Raw genomic sequence first — 16,968 nt, forward strand, 5'->3', positions numbered from 1 at the left:
TTCTTGGCTCAATGGCGAACTAGTAAATGAGGTCTCCTGCTCATCATCGAATGCCTGGGCACTAGCGCCCGGTATCTCATCCATAGGTATGTCTTCATCCATTAGTATTTAAATATATTTTATTTATATATAACAATGTACGGTAGAAAATTAGATCCTTTCAGAAAATTGAGAGAGCCATTAGGTGCCAGAGCCGTGCGCCAGTCAGTGACCATCACCAACAATCCCAGCAAGATAGACCAGAATCAAACTCTGCTGGTTAGATTTCCAAACCTTGGTGAGAATGACCTCATTGTACCAGGCACTGTTCGACTGGCGTTCAATATCACGTTGACCTCCGACAACGACAAACGCGAGCTAGTGCGGAACGTGGGTCGAGCTATCATCAAGAAAACGACCGTCAAGATCAGCGGTAACGAGGTGCTGAGCATCGACGACAGCGACGTGTTTCACTGCTACAAGGATCTCTGGAAAAGCGAGGGAGAACGAGTCAATGATGTGTACCAGGGTATGAGCAAATCAACCCGGGCGCGCATAGGATACGTCTTCACGACAGACCAGCAAGACAAGCTATCGCCCGGTGAAAAGGCCATCGCTCTAGCATACGGGAATCGATTCTGCGTGCCGCTCGACTTCGAGTTGCTCACGGGACACGCGCCGTTTTACCAGGCCGCGCTGGGTGATAGGCTAGAATACGAGCTCACGTTTAACGACTATAGCAAAGTAGTGCGTACGCCGAACGGTGATGAGGCCAGTTATTCCATAGACAACATCTCTCTGGAGTTCGACATGGTCACTAGCCCGGAGCTGGCCAGGCAGGTTCGAAGCCAGTACTCTGGGAAGATGGCTATCCTGTACGATCGCGTACTGAGACATAGATCAGTCGTGCGAGATAAGAGCGACACTGTGTGGAATATCAACCTGAACGTGCCGGCGCGATCGATGAAAGGTATCCTGGTCGTCCCCGTGGAGGATTATGATCCATTCCGGAGGGACAGCGAGAAGTTTTTCAACCCCGAGATTGAAAAGGTGGAAGTTACCATCGAGGGCGTGCCCAACCAGCTGTTCAGTCATGGTATGAGGCCACACCAGCAGTGGGATGAGATAAAAAAGCTACCAGTGGGGGCCCCACATTATATAACAAAGGACCTGGACCTCGGCTCCGTGCAGATCGGTGAATACCTGACCACCAAGTACGCCCTATGGTTGGACATGCGATCCACGGATGATGATAAACTGCACGGTAGCGGGCGCCGTATAGATAACGGCAGCGAAGGGATAACCATCCAGATTAATAAGAAGGCTCAAACCGCTGGTAAGTTGAAATTATATCTGTACGTTATTATGGACGCGCAACTTAATATAGACAATGGGAGATTCGTGCAAGCCATCTACTGATGGGGGAGACCCCCTGGGGTTACCCACTGACCCACACTGCGCCATAGTGTGCGGGCAGACTGGCTGTGGGAAGACCGTTTTCGTGTTGGATATGTTGGAGGGTTACTACAAGGATGTGTTCGATAACATCGTTATCATGTGCCCTACTCTGAGCATGAATAAAACGTACGCGCGACCTTGGGTGATGACGGACCCGGACGTACACAAAATCGACCCTGGAACACGCCTGCAGGACTGGTTGAAAGCTCTTCACGAGAAATTTAAAGGGGAACCGACGCTGTTTATACTGGACGACTGCAGCGCTAATCGTGAGATAACAAAAAAGAGAGACATGCTATCGTACCTGGCCTTCTCCGGCCGGCATGCAAATCACAGCGTCTGGGTGCTAACGCAGAAGTTCAACTCGGTGTTGAAAGACCTCAGGGAGCAGACGCGATGGGTGGCCTTATTTCACTGCAAGGACAGGGATTCGTTCGAGGAGTGTTTGAGAGAGAACGATGTGATGAGTAAATTAGAACGGGAACGGGTGAAGAAACAGCTCGCTGAAACTAAACACGCTAAGCTCGTGCTAAAGACCGACCAACCAGTAGCATATATAGTATGCTAAAGCTAAGCAAAGCTAAGCAAAGCTAAGCAAAGCTAAGCATAGCTATGATATTTGAAGTATTTGTCGTGTGCAACTTAACCTTCATTTCTCTGTGTTTTGTCTGTATCGGGTATTATATAGTTAAAACTAAATCTTACTTGTTATATTATAAGATGGAGTGTGAGGAATTGCTCGAACAATTGTCGCCCGCAGGCCCCACTGATGACAAGCGAGAGAAACTGGTGGCGTTGGCTGTTGGCGGCAAAGCCAAACATTACTTTGGAGACTACACTCCGGATAAAATTAACAAAATGTCAGCCGAAGAAATCGATAAGCTGTACGCTAGATACGAGTCCCGGCTCGGAGCAGAAATGACAAAGACAATAGGATCGGCTATGACCCAGATATACACCGGTATTGTGTCACACTTCCTTCCCATTCCACCAGAGCGCCGACTTTACCTGTGGGAAGACCTCGAGAAAGACCCTTTTATCGAACACGCCGTGAGCTCTATCAGCTGCGGGCTGTACCACAAATATGGTATGTTGTTGGCTCCAGTGACGGCGGCGATTATCACGGCAAAACATTGTCAATTTGAGAGAAAGAATAATAATAATAGTATAGATGGATGCTGCACAGGAAACCCCAGTGAGTCCCGAGGTGACGGAACCAGTGAGTCCCGAGGTGACGGTGGAGACCCCAGTGGTGGTACCCCCCACACCCCCAACAGTGACGGTGGAGACCACTTCAACAGTAACCAGGCAGAAGAATCCTAAGAGAGTAGCTGCCGGTAAAAAACGGTGGTGTAACCAACATAAAGTGACCAACCCAACCCGACTGTTGTTGGCTGTAGGCGTAACTGCTGCCGTGGTTATAACATGGTTATACGCCTCCCACAGTGAGCCACCACCCACCCACAACAGTGGGGGTATGGGGGTATCCCCCAACAGTGGGGGTGTGGGGGTATCCCCCACGGTAGATCCGCATATCATGTTATAATTTTAATATTTTATATCATATACATAATGTCTGAGGGGAAAACGTTCGTCAACGACGCATACCACGCCACAGTGGTAGCCAGTCTAGCAGTAGGGTACGCTCGGTTGACTAAAATGGTGCTTAAACAACCAACTATCAAGCTAGATTTCAACCTGCAGGATATGGGTATGCTCATAATGAACCTTGGTATGGCGATGGCCACAAAAGACATCCTAGTAAAACAAGGAATAATACCTGATAATATAATGAAATAAATATAGGGATGGCCACGATAGCTATGATGGTCGGTGGGGCGTTAGTGAATGCCCTGGCATTTTCCGGGAGTAATTACCTCTTCTCGAAACTACGAGATGATCACGCGGCTGAAATACAGGAAGAAAGGAAGCGACACGATCTCGCTACTGAGAAATTACAAAGAGCACAGGACGAGTACGTTAAAAAACGCCTCCAGAGGATCGATTTTATTAACGAACAACTCAAGCGTGAAAACCATGCCATTAAAACATTCTACGATGTCGATGAAGCAATGAAAGAATACTATCTACTAACTGGTAAACAATTGGAACCGCTCAATAAACCCACACTCGCTCAGTACTACACACCATCCAAGGGACAAATGAATCGTGAACTGGGCTTCATAGTGTTGGGTATAGCAGCTACTGCGTTGGTTGCGAAGCAATTAAACTAAAATACCTATATAAGTAAACATGAGACCCGCTCCATACCGATGCGAATATATACTTATGGGGAAGACCGAGGCCTGTGGTAGGAAATGCAGGAATCAGGGGTTCTGTTGTTTCCATATGGGAAGTCCTAACTACACGTGTTCTGTGTGTGGTATCGGGGTTAAAGGACACTACTGTCTATGTAAAGCTCACGGAGCGAACGTAGTCAGACATCAACTCATCTACGAGAATAAAAAAGGCTACATAAAAGAACGTAGGCGACTGCTCAAGATAGCCACTTAAGAGTTACCTCCCCTTACTGTGAACCAATTAGAGATTATACACACCTACGTATAGCTATGTCTGCGGAAAGTGTGATCGCATCTCTAGTTAAAAACATATTCAAATATGAACTGGCTTTATGGGGAAGCTTCAGATTTAAGATAATATTGGACGTGGTATGGATTAAAGAGGGTTTTAAGTATACTCACCCCTTCGAATGGGAGCGGGATATCGCGACTCAATACCATATAGAACGTTTTTCAAGTCTAAGTGAATACTATAACCAAGGCGAGTGCTGGATTGAAACAGCCACACTATATATTTTACCAGGTACGTGGGACGATTTGACAGAATTACTAGAATTGGACCCGGCTGCCCGAGTTTGGCCTCTTCTGGATTGAAATATTTTTTAATAAGGTTACTGTGAACCAATTAGACATTAGTTCTCTTAGGTGTAAACACGATGTCTACTGTAAGCGAGCTCAAGAGGGTCGCAAAACAGAGAGGTGTTATCGGGTATTCTAGAATGCGGAAGTCAGCATTGTTGAGATTACTAGGTTTAGAAGCCCCTCCTACGGTAAAACAATTAAAAGCTCAAGCGAAACAGCTTGGGCACACGGGTTATTCAAACCTGGGGAGAGCCGGGTTAACCGCATTGTTATCACATGCCCCCGTAGCAAAACCTCCCACTGTAAAACAACTGAAAGCCGAGGCACACGATTTGGGTTTAGGCGGGTATTCCCGTATGAGAAAACCACAGCTTGTAGAATTATTACGACAGAATAGAGCTATTGACCTACAGTTCGTGCGCACTGAGCGCGCTGTAGGTAACTATTTGAGAGGTTGGCGCATGCACGTTGATAGAAACATAGACATTACAGATATCAAGCCTCTGATAGCTGATAAGGTCAACCAGGAACTAAATAACCTAGGAAGTATCAAGTTTCAGATCACAGTGAAAATGTCGCTCGATAAGCAGGTTGGGAGTACCACTGAGTATGTTCAGCCTTACTTCCGAGGTCAACAAGAGGTCGTCACACATGCAGAGACCATTGACGCATCAATCGATACAAGTTTTCAGCAGATACGAGAATACCTAGAACGCTACACACACTTGGGGTCCGGGTGGGCTGTAGATAAAATCGATAATGTCTATCTAGACATAGCTAACTACGTGCCGTTCAGAGGCGGGTCATACCTAGCCTTGCCTCCCTACTATAGGAACAAACATGCCATAGTAAACGTTAAGAATAGAGGAAACGATTGCCTGAGGTTAGCTATCAGGTCAGCCTTATTTCCAGCTGGCACTCATTCAGATAGGCTTTCTAGCTATCCCCAAGATGATGGGCTTAACTGGGATGGTATAGATGAACCCACCCCCATATCCCAGATCACTAAAGTAGAAAAACAGAATAATCTGGCTATAAATGTCTTTGGGCACGAAGGTAACACAACAATAGTACACAGGGTAAGCCCGGTGAAGGATCGTCAAGTTATCAATATATTCATGATCCAGCGAGGTGAAAAGTATCACTACACATGGATAAAACACTTTAGCAAGCTGTTGTATGACCAATCAGCATACAAAGGAAAGACCCACTTCTGTGAACGATGTCTACACGGTTTCAGTCGAGCTGATGTATTAGAATCCCACCGGGATGATTGTCAAGGTGTGGGGCAGACGGCCATACGAGTCGAAATGCCTAAGGAAGGTGAAAATATCCTAAAATTCAGTAACCACAAGAACCAAATGTCTGTACCTTATATTATTTACGCCGACTTCGAAGCCTTAGTGGTTGGGGAATCCCCCACACCCCCTAGTGGGGGTAGCTTCACCCACAAAACCCAGGAACATAAGGCCTGCGGTTTTGGATACATTGTCGCCCGTTGTGACGGGGAAACTAAAGCTCCGGTAGTGTATAGGGGCTCTGACGCGGCTGAAAGGTTTCTAAAGTGTTTGCAGGAGGAAGAAAAAATTATTAGGAATGAATTGTATAGAATCGCTCCCATGCGTATGACCCGAGCCGACAGGCTAGCTCACGCTAGTAGCACTAACTGTCACGTGTGCGACTCACCACTTAACGGTGATTCGGTGAGAGATCACTGTCACATAACTGGTAAGTATAGAGGCGCCGCTCACAACGCGTGCAACCTCAAGCTTAAAATCAACCCTAAGACAATAAACATCCCCGTTGTCTTTCACAACTTGAGAGGGTACGACTCACACTTGATCATGCAGGCCATCGCGAAAATCGATGGTAATATAACGTGCATCCCCAACAACATGGAGAGATACATCTCCTTCAGTTTAAACGGACTTAGGTTCATTGACTCTTTTCAGTTCCTCCTGTCGTCACTCGACAGTCTGGTCAAGGCCAACAATACCTTCCCTATCACCGATCGATACACAGACGCTGAGACTAGACCCCTGCTTATGAGGAAGGGTGTGTACCCCTATGAGTACATGGATAGTTGGGCCAAGTTCACCGAGACCAGACTACCCCCTATTGACTGCTTTTATAGCAAGCTGAATGAGGCGTCCGTCTCACGAGATGATTACTCGCACGCGACTAACGTATGGAATAAACTGGGTTGTAAGAACCTGGGTGATTATCACGACCTGTACTTGAGGACAGATGTACTGCTGTTAGCCGACGTGTTTGAAACGTTCAGGCGGACCTGTTTAAAGCAGTATAAACTCGACCCCGCATGGTATTACACCAGGACAGGTCTGTCGTGGGACGCCTTGCTTAAAAAGACCGGAGTTAATTTGGAATTGCTCACAGATTACGACATGCACCTATTCATTGAGAAAGGCTTGCGAGGTGGGATTTCCATGGCATCCAAACGATACGCTAAAGCAAATAATCAATACGTGAAAGGTTACGATCCTAACAAACCAACCAATCACATTCTCTACCTCGACGCAAACAACCTGTACGGCTGGGCCATGAGCCAGTATCTACCTACAGGGGGATTCGAATGGGTACCCCACGTTGATGTTATAGAGGTTGCACCAGATTCGAACAAAGGGTATATCCTCGAAGTTGACTTAGAGTATCCCAAGGAATTACACACATCGCACAACAGCTACCCCCTTGCACCCGAACGTATGAGGGTTAATACAGACTGGATGTCTGAGTACCAACATAACTTGTCAGGTGGTCGTGTGACAGACGTTGAAAAACTCGTTCCTAACTTAATGAATAAGACCAAGTACATCGTTCACTATCGCAACCTACAGCTGTACCTGTCGTTGGGTATGAGGCTGACCAAAATACACAGGGTGCTCATGTTCGACCAGAGCCCATGGATGGAGCCCTACATCAGAATGAACACAGACCTACGAAAAAAAGCCACCAGTGATTTTGAGAAAAATCTCTACAAGCTCATGAATAACTCGGTGTTTGGTAAGACTATGGAGAACCTGAGGAAACGCGTGACCGTGAAGCTGGTTCGGTCGAGTGAGGAAGACAAGCTCAGGAGATTGATAGCCAATCCGGCATTCAACCGTAGTAAGATATTCACATACAACCTGGTTGCCCTACACATGAAGAAAAGTCACATAAAATTCAACCGACCTGTTTACGTGGGGATGAGCATCCTCGATTTATCCAAACACCTGATGTACGACTTTTACTACAACGAGCTCAAGAAACAGTACGGCGACAGGTGTGAAGTACTGTACACTGACACGGATTCCCTGCTGATGGAGATTCGAACCGAGGACGTGTACGAGGACATGAAAAAACACCTCGATTTATACGACACCAGCGACTACCCTAAGACCCATGCCATACACAGTACGGTAAATAAAAAGGTCCTAGGTAAGATGAAGGACGAGTGTGCTGGCACGCCCATAGCCGAGTACATAGGTTTGAGACCTAAGATGTACTCCATACTGAAAGCCGACAATAGTGAGATCCGGAAGGCTAAGGGGGTTAAGAAGTATGTGGTGAAACAACACATCAAACACGCCAGATTCAAGGAAGCCCTGTTCAAGACCCGTACCTTTAGACATAAAATGAACACACTTAGAAGTGATGGACATAAGATATACGGACTGACTATAAACAAGACGTCCCTGTCGCCTATGGACACTAAACGTTGGATAGCTATTGATGGTATAAACACATACGCGTATGGACATGAAAAAATTTGAGGCTATTTACTACAGCCCGCGTGGGTACTGGAAAGGAGCTAGCGCAGTAGATAAGCTAGCTAAACTAGCGCGAGTACCCCCGGAGGAAGCCAAAGCGTGGCTTGAAAAACAAGCCCTGTGGCAGATCTATTTACCGGCACCACGCTACGTGCCTAGAAGGAGGTTCGGTATTAACATACCTAATAGCATTCACCAGGCAGACCTACTGTTCCTACCCCACGACAAGAGGTACAAGTATGCCTTAACCGTAGTGGATGTAGCCAGTCGTTACAAGGAAGCCGAACCCTTGACCACGAAAGATTCGGCCCAGGTAGCCAGAGGATTTGAACGCATATACAAACGCAGCCCACTGACGTGGCCAACAGAGCTGCAAGTTGACCCCGGACGGGAGTTCCTGGGTGCCGTGTCACAACTGCTAGCCAAACACGATACAAAGGTCAGGCGTGGCACGGCCGGAGCCCATCGCAGCCAAGCCATAGTTGAAAGATTTAATAGGACTTTGGCTGAGCGCTTGTTCGGCTATCAGTATGCTAGGGAGATGGCCACCCCTGGAAAACGATCGACTGAATGGGTCACGAGGTTACCCAAGGTGGTGTCGGCAATCAACCATGAAGTCACCCGTCTCACCGGTAAGAAACCGGCAGACGCTATCAAACTAAAATCAATAGTTGCAGAGTCGGCCGCTCCATTGCGTGGGAAGGAGAAACAAATACCAGATAGGGCCCTAGTGAGGTATCTATACCAGCCGGGGGAACACGAGGGCGATAGCCGTAAGTGAGCCACCGATCCTATATGGTCAGTCAAAACTTACAACATAGATAAAGTGGATATGAAAGCCGACGAACCTAACTTGTACTACTTGAGGGATGGGCCGGGTAGGGGATTTGTAAGAGAAGAATTATTGATCGTACCGTATGGCACAGTATTACCTCCTACCAAGGCACAGTAATTTTGTAGTAGGGGTAATAGTAGCAAGAGCTAATGGCCCAACCAAAGCCTTATTTAGTAAATAAGGCTTTGTAGAGACATTTCTTGAAAGTGGTCCAGAACCCCTATTACCGATACTACTCTACTTAATGTTTGTTCAGTTCAATATGCAACATGTGGCAATTTTCCATATCCGAATGTATTTGACTGCTTGAAGAGTAGCTGAGTAGTTTGCAGTGAAAATGTTCAGCTGTTTATCAGCTGCCCCGGTGGCACAATCGGTTAGCGCGCCGTACTTATAGTCAGTACCTTCCCCATGATCAGCATGGGATGAGGAATGCGGAGGTTGTGAGTTCGAGCCTCACCCGGGGCATGCTTCCTTTTCTTTATTTTTCTGACATTTTCTCAAACACTCTCACTCCCATTACACCCACCAGCGTCATGGAAGTAAGTGTGTGACAGATGAAAATACATCTTGTAAATGGCAACTGACACATTTTGAAATATGTGAAGTTTAGAATATCCCACGCCAATGGTGTTTACACAGACAGATCGTAACTGCAATCGACCACCCCGGGACCAACAGCTGTTAAAAGCATGGCAAATTGCCCCCACTTATCAGAGGCCTCCATAGCTCAGTGGTTAGAGCACTGGTCTTGTAAACCAGGGGTCGTGAGTTCGATCCTCACTGGGGGCTAGATGTATTTTGTCGCTGTTTTAAGATTTTGGGGGTTTTTTTTGCAGTTGAGCTAATAAACCCTCTTCATCAGGCACCATGGTGAAGTCTTGTGCAAGCAACTAAGGTAACTCAGTTCTAAGGGTGCCGGTCTCCTAAACTAGGGGTCGGGACATCGATGATCATTTGGGACTATCAAATAGGTTTCTTTCAAAACATGCAATAATTTGGTCCTCATTCGGAAGAAACCTTTGTGCATTTTGAGGCCAACTATTCGTCACATGACTGGAAACAGCTGTGAGTTCACCACAGTGGCATTAGGGACAAATGCATGTGTGAGTTTAACGTGGCCTTTGTTACCCAAGTGCAAGTGCCTTTGAGGGTCTGAAGTCCATACCCAAGCCTTTATAATTAAATGCCTCTACTCGACTCAACTGAAGTTGTACAATTCATATATTTTAAGTGAACAAAATGTATCTTTCGCACTCAATATTTGTCAGAAGACACCCATAAAAACGGTATTGTTTGATTGTGCTGTTGCAATCTATTTGTCTCTTCTACTGCAAGAGATCTTAGTCTAAGAGATAAGAGCGAAAATAGGAATTGATACGTTGCGGTTGATGGCCTACTGCCTTCATAGCTCAGTGGATAGAACACTGGTCTTGTAAAGCAGGCGTCGTGAGTTCGATTCTCACTGGAGGCTCATTTTTTCTACAGATTTCTATCACCGAGGTGTCAGGATGCCATTGTGCTACCCAGACGGTGAACGTCCCCTCACATGCAAATCGGCCGCCAAGCAAACGTTTCAGTTGCATCAACATGAAAGAATTATCAGCTTGAAAGCAAATTCTGGACCTTTGGAGAGGTAAAGAAGAGAATAAGATGAAATACCCGAGTTGCGATTGACCTACTTAATGTTTGTTAAGTTCAATATGCAACATGTGGCAATTTTCCATATCCGAATGTATTTGACTGCTTGAAGAGTAGCTGAGTAGTTTGCAGTGAAAATGTTCAGCTGTTTATCAGCTGCCCCGGTGGCACAATCGGTTAGCGCGCCGTACTTATAGTCAGTACCTTCCCCATGATCAGCATGGGATGAGGAATGCGGAGGTTGTGAGTTCGAGCCTCACCCGGGGCATGCTTCCTTTTCTTTATTTTTCTGACATTTTCTCAAACACTCTCACTCCCATTACACCCACCAGCGTCATGGAAGTAAGTGTGTGACAGATGAAAATACATCTTGTAAATGGCAACTGACACATTTTGAAATATGTGAAGTTTAGAATATCCCACGCCAATGGTGTTTACACAGACAGATCGTAACTGCAATCGACCACCCCGAGACCAACAGCTGTTAAAAGCATGGCAAATTGCCCCCACTTATCAGAGGCCTCCATAGCTCAGTGGTTAGAGCACTGGTCTTGTAAACCAGGGGTCGTGAGTTCGATCCTCACTGGGGGCTAGATGTATTTTGTCGCTGTTTTAAGATTTTGGGGGTTTTTTTTGCAGTTGAGCTAATAAACCCTCTTCATCAGGCACCATGGTGAAGTCTTGTGCAAGCAACTAAGGTAACTCAGTTCTAAGGGTGCCGGTCTCCTAAACTAGGGGTCGGGACATCGATGATCATTTGGGACTATCAAATAGGTTTCTTTCAAAACATGCAATAATTTGGTCCTCATTCGGAAGAAACCTTTGTGCATTTTGAGGTCAACTATTCGTCACATGACTGGAAACAGCTGTGAGTTCACCACAGTGGCATTAGGGACAAATGCATGTGTGAGTTTAACGTGGCCTTTGTTACCCAAGTGCAAGTGCCTTTGAGGGTCTGAAGTCCATACCCAAGCCTTTATAATTAAATGCCTCTACTCGACTCAACTGAAGTTGTACAATTCATATATTTTAAGTGAACAAAATGTATCTTTCGCACTCAATATTTGTCAGAAGACACCCATAAAAACGGTATTGTTTGATTGTGCTGTTGCAATCTATTTGTCTTTTCTACTGCAAGAGATCTTAGTCTAAGAGATAAGAGCGAAAATAGGAATTGATACGTTGCGGTTGATGGCCTACTGCCTTCATAGCTCAGTGGATAGAACACTGGTCTTGTAAAGCAGGCGTCGTGAGTTCGATTCTCACTGGAGGCTCATTTTTTCTACAGATTTCTATCACCGAGGTGTCAGGATGCCATTGTGCTACCCAGACGGTGAACGTCCCATCACATGCAAATCGGCCGCCAAGCAAACGTTTCAGTTGCATCAACATGAAAGAATTATCAGCTTGAAAGCAAATTCTGCACCTTTGGAGAGGTAAAGAAGAGAATAAGATGAAATACCCGAGTTGCGATTGACCTACTTAATGTTTGTTCAGTTCAATATGCAACATGTGGCAATTTTCCATATCCGAATGTATTTGACTGCTTGAAGAGTAGCTGAGTAGTTTGCAGTGAAAATGTTCAGCTGTTTATCAGCTGCCCCGGTGGCACAATCGGTTAGCGCGCCGTACTTATAGTCAGTACCTTCCCCATGATCAGCATGGGATGAGGAATGCGGAGGTTGTGAGTTCGAGCCTCACCCGGGGCATGCTTCCTTTTCTTTATTTTTCTGACATTTTCTCAAACACTCTCACTCCCATTACACCCACCAGCGTCATGGAAGTAAGTGTGTGACAGATGAAAATACATCGTGTAAATGGCAACTGACACATTTTGAAATATGTGAAGTTTAGAATATCCCACGCCAATGGTGTTTACACAGACAGATCGTAACTGCAATCGACCACCCCGGGACCAACAGCTGTTAAAAGCATGGCAAATTGCCCCCACTTATCAGATGCCTCCATAGCTCAGTGGTTAGAGCACTGGTCTTGTAAACCAGGGGTCGTGAGTTCGATCCTCACTGGGGGCTAGATGTATTTTGTCGCTGTTTTAAGATTTTGGGGGTTTTTTTTGCAGTTGAGCTAATGAACCCTCTTCATCAGGCACCATGGTGAAGTCTTGTGCAAGCAACTAAGGTAACTCAGTTCTAAGGGTGCCGGTCTCCTAAACTAAGGGTCGGGACATCGATGATCATTTGGGACTATCAAATAGGTTTCTTTCAAAACATGCAATAATTTGGTCCTCATTCGGAAGAAACCTTTGTGCATTTTGAGGCCAACTATTCGTCACATGACTGGAAACAGCTGTGAGTTCACCACAGTGGCATTAGGGACAAATGCATGTGTGAGTTTAACGTGGCCTTTGTTACCCAAGTGCAAGTGCCTTTGAGGGTCTGAAGTCCATACCCAAGCCTTTATAATTAAATGCCTCTACTCGACTCAACTGAAGTTGTACAATTCATATATTTTAAGTGAACAAAATGTATCTTTCGCACTCAATATTTGTCAGAAGACACCCATAAAAACGGTATTGTTTGATTGTGCTGTTGCAATCTATTTTCTTTTCTACTGCAAGAGAATTTAATCTAAGAGATAAGAGCGAAAATAGGAATTGATACGTTGCGGTTGATGGCCTACTGCCTTCATAGCTCAGTGGATAGAACACTGGTCTTGTAAAGCAGGCGTCGTGAGTTCGATTCTCACTGGAGGCTCATTTTTTCTACAGATTTCTATCACCGAGGTGTCAGGATGCCATTGTGCTACCCAGACGGTGAACGTCCCCTCACATGCAAATCGGCCGCCAAGCAAACGTTTCAGTTGCATCAACATGAAAGAATTATCAGCTTGAAAGCAAATTCTGGAACTTTGGAGAGGTAAAGAAGAGAATAAGATGAAATACCCGAGTTGCGATTGACCTACTTAATGTTTGTTAAGTTCAATATGCAACATGTGGCAATTTTCCATATCCGAATGTATTTGACTGCTTGAAGAGTAGCTGAGTAGTTTGCAGTGAAAATGTTCAGCTGTTTATCAGCTGCCCCGGTGGCACAATCGGTTAGCGCGCCGTACTTATAGTCAGTACCTTCCCCATGATCAGCATGGGATGAGGAATGCGGAGGTTGTGAGTTCGAGCCTCACCCGGGGCATGCTTCCTTTTCTTTATTTTTCTGACATTTTCTCAAACACTCTCACTCCCATTACACCCACCAGCGTCATGGAAGTAAGTGTGTGACAGATGAAAATACATCTTGTAAATGGCAACTGACACATTTTGAAATATGTGAAGTTTAGAATATCCCACGCCAATGGTGTTTACACAGACAGATCGTAACTGCAATCGACCACCCCGAGACCAACAGCTGTTAAAAGCATGGCAAATTGCCCCCACTTATCAGAGGCCTCCATAGCTCAGTGGTTAGAGCACTGGTCTTGTAAACCAGGGGTCGTGAGTTCGATCCTCACTGGGGGCTAGATGTATTTTGTCGCTGTTTTAAGATTTTGGGGGTTTTTTTTGCAGTTGAGCTAATAAACCCTCTTCATCAGGCACCATGGTGAAGTCTTGTGCAAGCAACTAAGGTAACTCAGTTCTAAGGGTGCCGGTCTCCTAAACTAGGGGTCGGGACATCGATGATCATTTGGGACTATCAAATAGGTTTCTTTCAAAACATGCAATAATTTGGTCCTCATTCGGAAGAAACCTTTGTGCATTTTGAGGTCAACTATTCGTCACATGACTGGAAACAGCTGTGAGTTCACCACAGTGGCATTAGGGACAAATGCATGTGTGAGTTTAACGTGGCCTTTGTTACCCAAGTGCAAGTGCCTTTGAGGGTCTGAAGTCCATACCCAAGCCTTTATAATTAAATGCCTCTACTCGACTCAACTGAAGTTGTACAATTCATATATTTTAAGTGAACAAAATGTATCTTTCGCACTCAATATTTGTCAGAAGACACCCATAAAAACGGTATTGTTTGATTGTGCTGTTGCAATCTATTTGTCTTTTCTACTGCAAGAGATCTTAGTCTAAGAGATAAGAGCGAAAATAGGAATTGATACGTTGCGGTTGATGGCCTACTGCCTTCATAGCTCAGTGGATAGAACACTGGTCTTGTAAAGCAGGCGTCGTGAGTTCGATTCTCACTGGAGGCTCATTTTTTCTACAGATTTCTATCACCGAGGTGTCAGGATGCCATTGTGCTACCCAGACGGTGAACGTCCCCTCACATGCAAATCGGCCGCCAAGCAAACGTTTCAGTTGCATCAACATGAAAGAATTATCAGCTTGAAAGCAAATTCTGCACCTTTGGAGAGGTAAAGAAGAGAATAAGATGAAATACCCGAGTTGCGATTGACCTACTTAATGTTTGTTCAGTTCAATATGCAACATGTGGCAATTTTCCATATCCGAATGTATTTGACTGCTTGAAGAGTAGCTGAGTAGTTTGCAGTGAAAATGTTCAGCTGTTTATCAGCTGCCCCGGTGGCACAATCGGTTAGCGCGCCGTACTTATAGTCAGTACCTTCCCCATGATCAGCATGGGATGAGGAATGCGGAGGTTGTGAGTTCGAGCCTCACCCGGGGCATGCTTCCTTTTCTTTATTTTTCTGACATTTTCTCAAACACTCTCACTCCCATTACACCCACCAGCGTCATGGAAGTAAGTGTGTGACAGATGAAAATACATCGTGTAAATGGCAACTGACACATTTTGAAATATGTGAAGTTTAGAATATCCCACGCCAATGGTGTTTACACAGACAGATCGTAACTGCAATCGACCACCCCGGGACCAACAGCTGTTAAAAGCATGGCAAATTGCCCCCACTTATCAGATGCCTCCATAGCTCAGTGGTTAGAGCACTGGTCTTGTAAACCAGGGGTCGTGAGTTCGATCCTCACTGGGGGCTAGATGTATTTTGTCGCTGTTTTAAGATTTTGGGGGTTTTTTTTGCAGTTGAGCTAATGAACCCTCTTCATCAGGCACCATGGTGAAGTCTTGTGCAAGCAACTAAGGTAACTCAGTTCTAAGGGTGCCGGTCTCCTAAACTAAGGGTCGGGACATCGATGATCATTTGGGACTATCAAATAGGTTTCTTTCAAAACATGCAATAATTTGGTCCTCATTTGGAAGAAACCTTTGTGCATTTTGAGGCCAACTATTCGTCACATGACTGGAAACAGCTGTGAGTTCACCACAGTGGCATTAGGGACAAATGCATGTGTGAGTTTAACGTGGCCTTTGTTACCCAAGTGCAAGTGCCTTTGAGGGTCTGAAGTCCATACCCAAGCCTTTATAATTAAATGCCTCTACTCGACTCAACTGAAGTTGTACAATTCATATATTTTAAGTGAACAAAATGTATCTTTCGCACTGAATATTTGTCAGAAGACACCCATAAAAACGGTATTGTTTGATTGTGCTGTTGCAATCTATTTGTCTTTTCTACTGCAAGAGATCTTAGTCTAAGAGATAAGAGCGAAAATAGGAATTGATACGTTGCGGTTGATGGCCTACTGCCTTCATAGCTCAGTGGATAGAACACTGGTCTTGTAAAGCAGGCGTCGTGAGTTCGATTCTCACTGGAGGCTCATTTTTTCTACAGATTTCTATCACCGAGGTGTCAGGATGCCATTGTGCTACCCAGACGGTGAACGTCCCCTCACATGCAAATCGGCCGCCAAGCAAACGTTTCAGTTGCATCAACATGAAAGAATTATCAGCTTGAAAGCAAATTCTGGAACTTTGGAGAGGTAAAGAAGAGAATAAGATGAAATACCCGAGTTGCGATTGACCTACTTAATGTTTGTTCAGTTCAATATGCAACATGTGGCAATTTTCCATATCCGAATGTATTTGACTGCTTGAAGAGTAGCTGAGTAGTTTGCAGTGAAAATGTTCAGCTGTTTATCAGCTGCCCCTGTGGCACAATCGGTTAGTGCGCCGTACTTATAGTCAGTACCTTCCCCATGATCAGCATGGGATGAGGAATGCGGAGGTTGTGAGTTCGAGTCTCACCCGGGGCATGCTTCCTTTTCTTTATTTTTCTGACATTTTCTCAAACACTCTCACTCCCATTACACCCACCAGCGTCATGGAAGTGTGTGACAGATGAAAATACATCTTGTAAATGGCAACTGACACATTTTGAAATATGTGAAGTTTAGAATATCCCACGCCAATGGTGTTTACACAGACAGATCGTAACTGCAATCGACCACCCCGGGACCAACAGCTGTTAAAAGCATGGCAAATTGCCCCCACTTATCAGATGCCTCCATAGCTCAGTGGTTAGAGCACTGGTCTTGTAAACCAGGGGTCGTGAGTTCGATCCTCACTGGGGGCTAGATGTATTTTGTCGCTGTTTTAAGATTTTGGGGGTTTTTTTTGCAGTTGAG

The 16,968-nt window shown here is 45.3% G+C and overlaps 17 non-coding genes across 17 annotated transcripts; all 17 read left to right on the top strand.

Annotated features, from left to right (window-relative positions):
• The first annotated feature begins 9,282 nt into the window (after positions 1–9,282).
• On the top strand, positions 9,283–9,392 carry Trnai-uau (transfer RNA isoleucine (anticodon UAU)). Its single transcript has 2 exons — positions 9,283–9,320; positions 9,357–9,392. It is a non-coding gene; the product is annotated as a tRNA-Ile (tRNA).
• Positions 9,393–9,643: 251 nt separating this feature from the next.
• On the top strand, positions 9,644–9,716 carry Trnat-ugu (transfer RNA threonine (anticodon UGU)). The gene has a single exon. It is a non-coding gene; the product is annotated as a tRNA-Thr (tRNA).
• A 609-nt stretch (positions 9,717–10,325) lies between these two features.
• Positions 10,326–10,398, top strand: Trnat-ugu (transfer RNA threonine (anticodon UGU)). The gene has a single exon. It is a non-coding gene; the product is annotated as a tRNA-Thr (tRNA).
• A 325-nt stretch (positions 10,399–10,723) lies between these two features.
• On the top strand, positions 10,724–10,833 carry Trnai-uau (transfer RNA isoleucine (anticodon UAU)). The gene is made up of 2 exons: positions 10,724–10,761; positions 10,798–10,833. It is a non-coding gene; the product is annotated as a tRNA-Ile (tRNA).
• A 251-nt stretch (positions 10,834–11,084) lies between these two features.
• Positions 11,085–11,157, top strand: Trnat-ugu (transfer RNA threonine (anticodon UGU)). Its single transcript has one exon. It is a non-coding gene; the product is annotated as a tRNA-Thr (tRNA).
• Positions 11,158–11,766: 609 nt separating this feature from the next.
• On the top strand, positions 11,767–11,839 carry Trnat-ugu (transfer RNA threonine (anticodon UGU)). Its single transcript has one exon. It is a non-coding gene; the product is annotated as a tRNA-Thr (tRNA).
• Positions 11,840–12,164: 325 nt separating this feature from the next.
• Trnai-uau (transfer RNA isoleucine (anticodon UAU)) lies at positions 12,165–12,274 on the top strand. Its single transcript has 2 exons — positions 12,165–12,202; positions 12,239–12,274. It is a non-coding gene; the product is annotated as a tRNA-Ile (tRNA).
• Positions 12,275–12,525: 251 nt separating this feature from the next.
• Positions 12,526–12,598, top strand: Trnat-ugu (transfer RNA threonine (anticodon UGU)). The gene has a single exon. It is a non-coding gene; the product is annotated as a tRNA-Thr (tRNA).
• A 608-nt stretch (positions 12,599–13,206) lies between these two features.
• Positions 13,207–13,279, top strand: Trnat-ugu (transfer RNA threonine (anticodon UGU)). Its single transcript has one exon. It is a non-coding gene; the product is annotated as a tRNA-Thr (tRNA).
• Positions 13,280–13,604: 325 nt separating this feature from the next.
• Trnai-uau (transfer RNA isoleucine (anticodon UAU)) lies at positions 13,605–13,714 on the top strand. The gene is made up of 2 exons: positions 13,605–13,642; positions 13,679–13,714. It is a non-coding gene; the product is annotated as a tRNA-Ile (tRNA).
• Positions 13,715–13,965: 251 nt separating this feature from the next.
• On the top strand, positions 13,966–14,038 carry Trnat-ugu (transfer RNA threonine (anticodon UGU)). The gene has a single exon. It is a non-coding gene; the product is annotated as a tRNA-Thr (tRNA).
• Positions 14,039–14,647: 609 nt separating this feature from the next.
• Trnat-ugu (transfer RNA threonine (anticodon UGU)) lies at positions 14,648–14,720 on the top strand. Its single transcript has one exon. It is a non-coding gene; the product is annotated as a tRNA-Thr (tRNA).
• A 325-nt stretch (positions 14,721–15,045) lies between these two features.
• Trnai-uau (transfer RNA isoleucine (anticodon UAU)) lies at positions 15,046–15,155 on the top strand. Its single transcript has 2 exons — positions 15,046–15,083; positions 15,120–15,155. It is a non-coding gene; the product is annotated as a tRNA-Ile (tRNA).
• Positions 15,156–15,406: 251 nt separating this feature from the next.
• Trnat-ugu (transfer RNA threonine (anticodon UGU)) lies at positions 15,407–15,479 on the top strand. Its single transcript has one exon. It is a non-coding gene; the product is annotated as a tRNA-Thr (tRNA).
• A 609-nt stretch (positions 15,480–16,088) lies between these two features.
• Trnat-ugu (transfer RNA threonine (anticodon UGU)) lies at positions 16,089–16,161 on the top strand. Its single transcript has one exon. It is a non-coding gene; the product is annotated as a tRNA-Thr (tRNA).
• A 325-nt stretch (positions 16,162–16,486) lies between these two features.
• Trnai-uau (transfer RNA isoleucine (anticodon UAU)) lies at positions 16,487–16,596 on the top strand. Its single transcript has 2 exons — positions 16,487–16,524; positions 16,561–16,596. It is a non-coding gene; the product is annotated as a tRNA-Ile (tRNA).
• A 247-nt stretch (positions 16,597–16,843) lies between these two features.
• Positions 16,844–16,916, top strand: Trnat-ugu (transfer RNA threonine (anticodon UGU)). The gene has a single exon. It is a non-coding gene; the product is annotated as a tRNA-Thr (tRNA).
• The last annotated feature ends 52 nt before the right edge of the window (positions 16,917–16,968 follow it).

The sequence above is a fragment of the Haliotis asinina genome, chromosome 14 (assembly GCF_037392515.1).
Source record: "Haliotis asinina isolate JCU_RB_2024 chromosome 14, JCU_Hal_asi_v2, whole genome shotgun sequence".
Lineage (NCBI taxonomy): Eukaryota > Metazoa > Mollusca > Gastropoda > Lepetellida > Haliotidae > Haliotis > Haliotis asinina.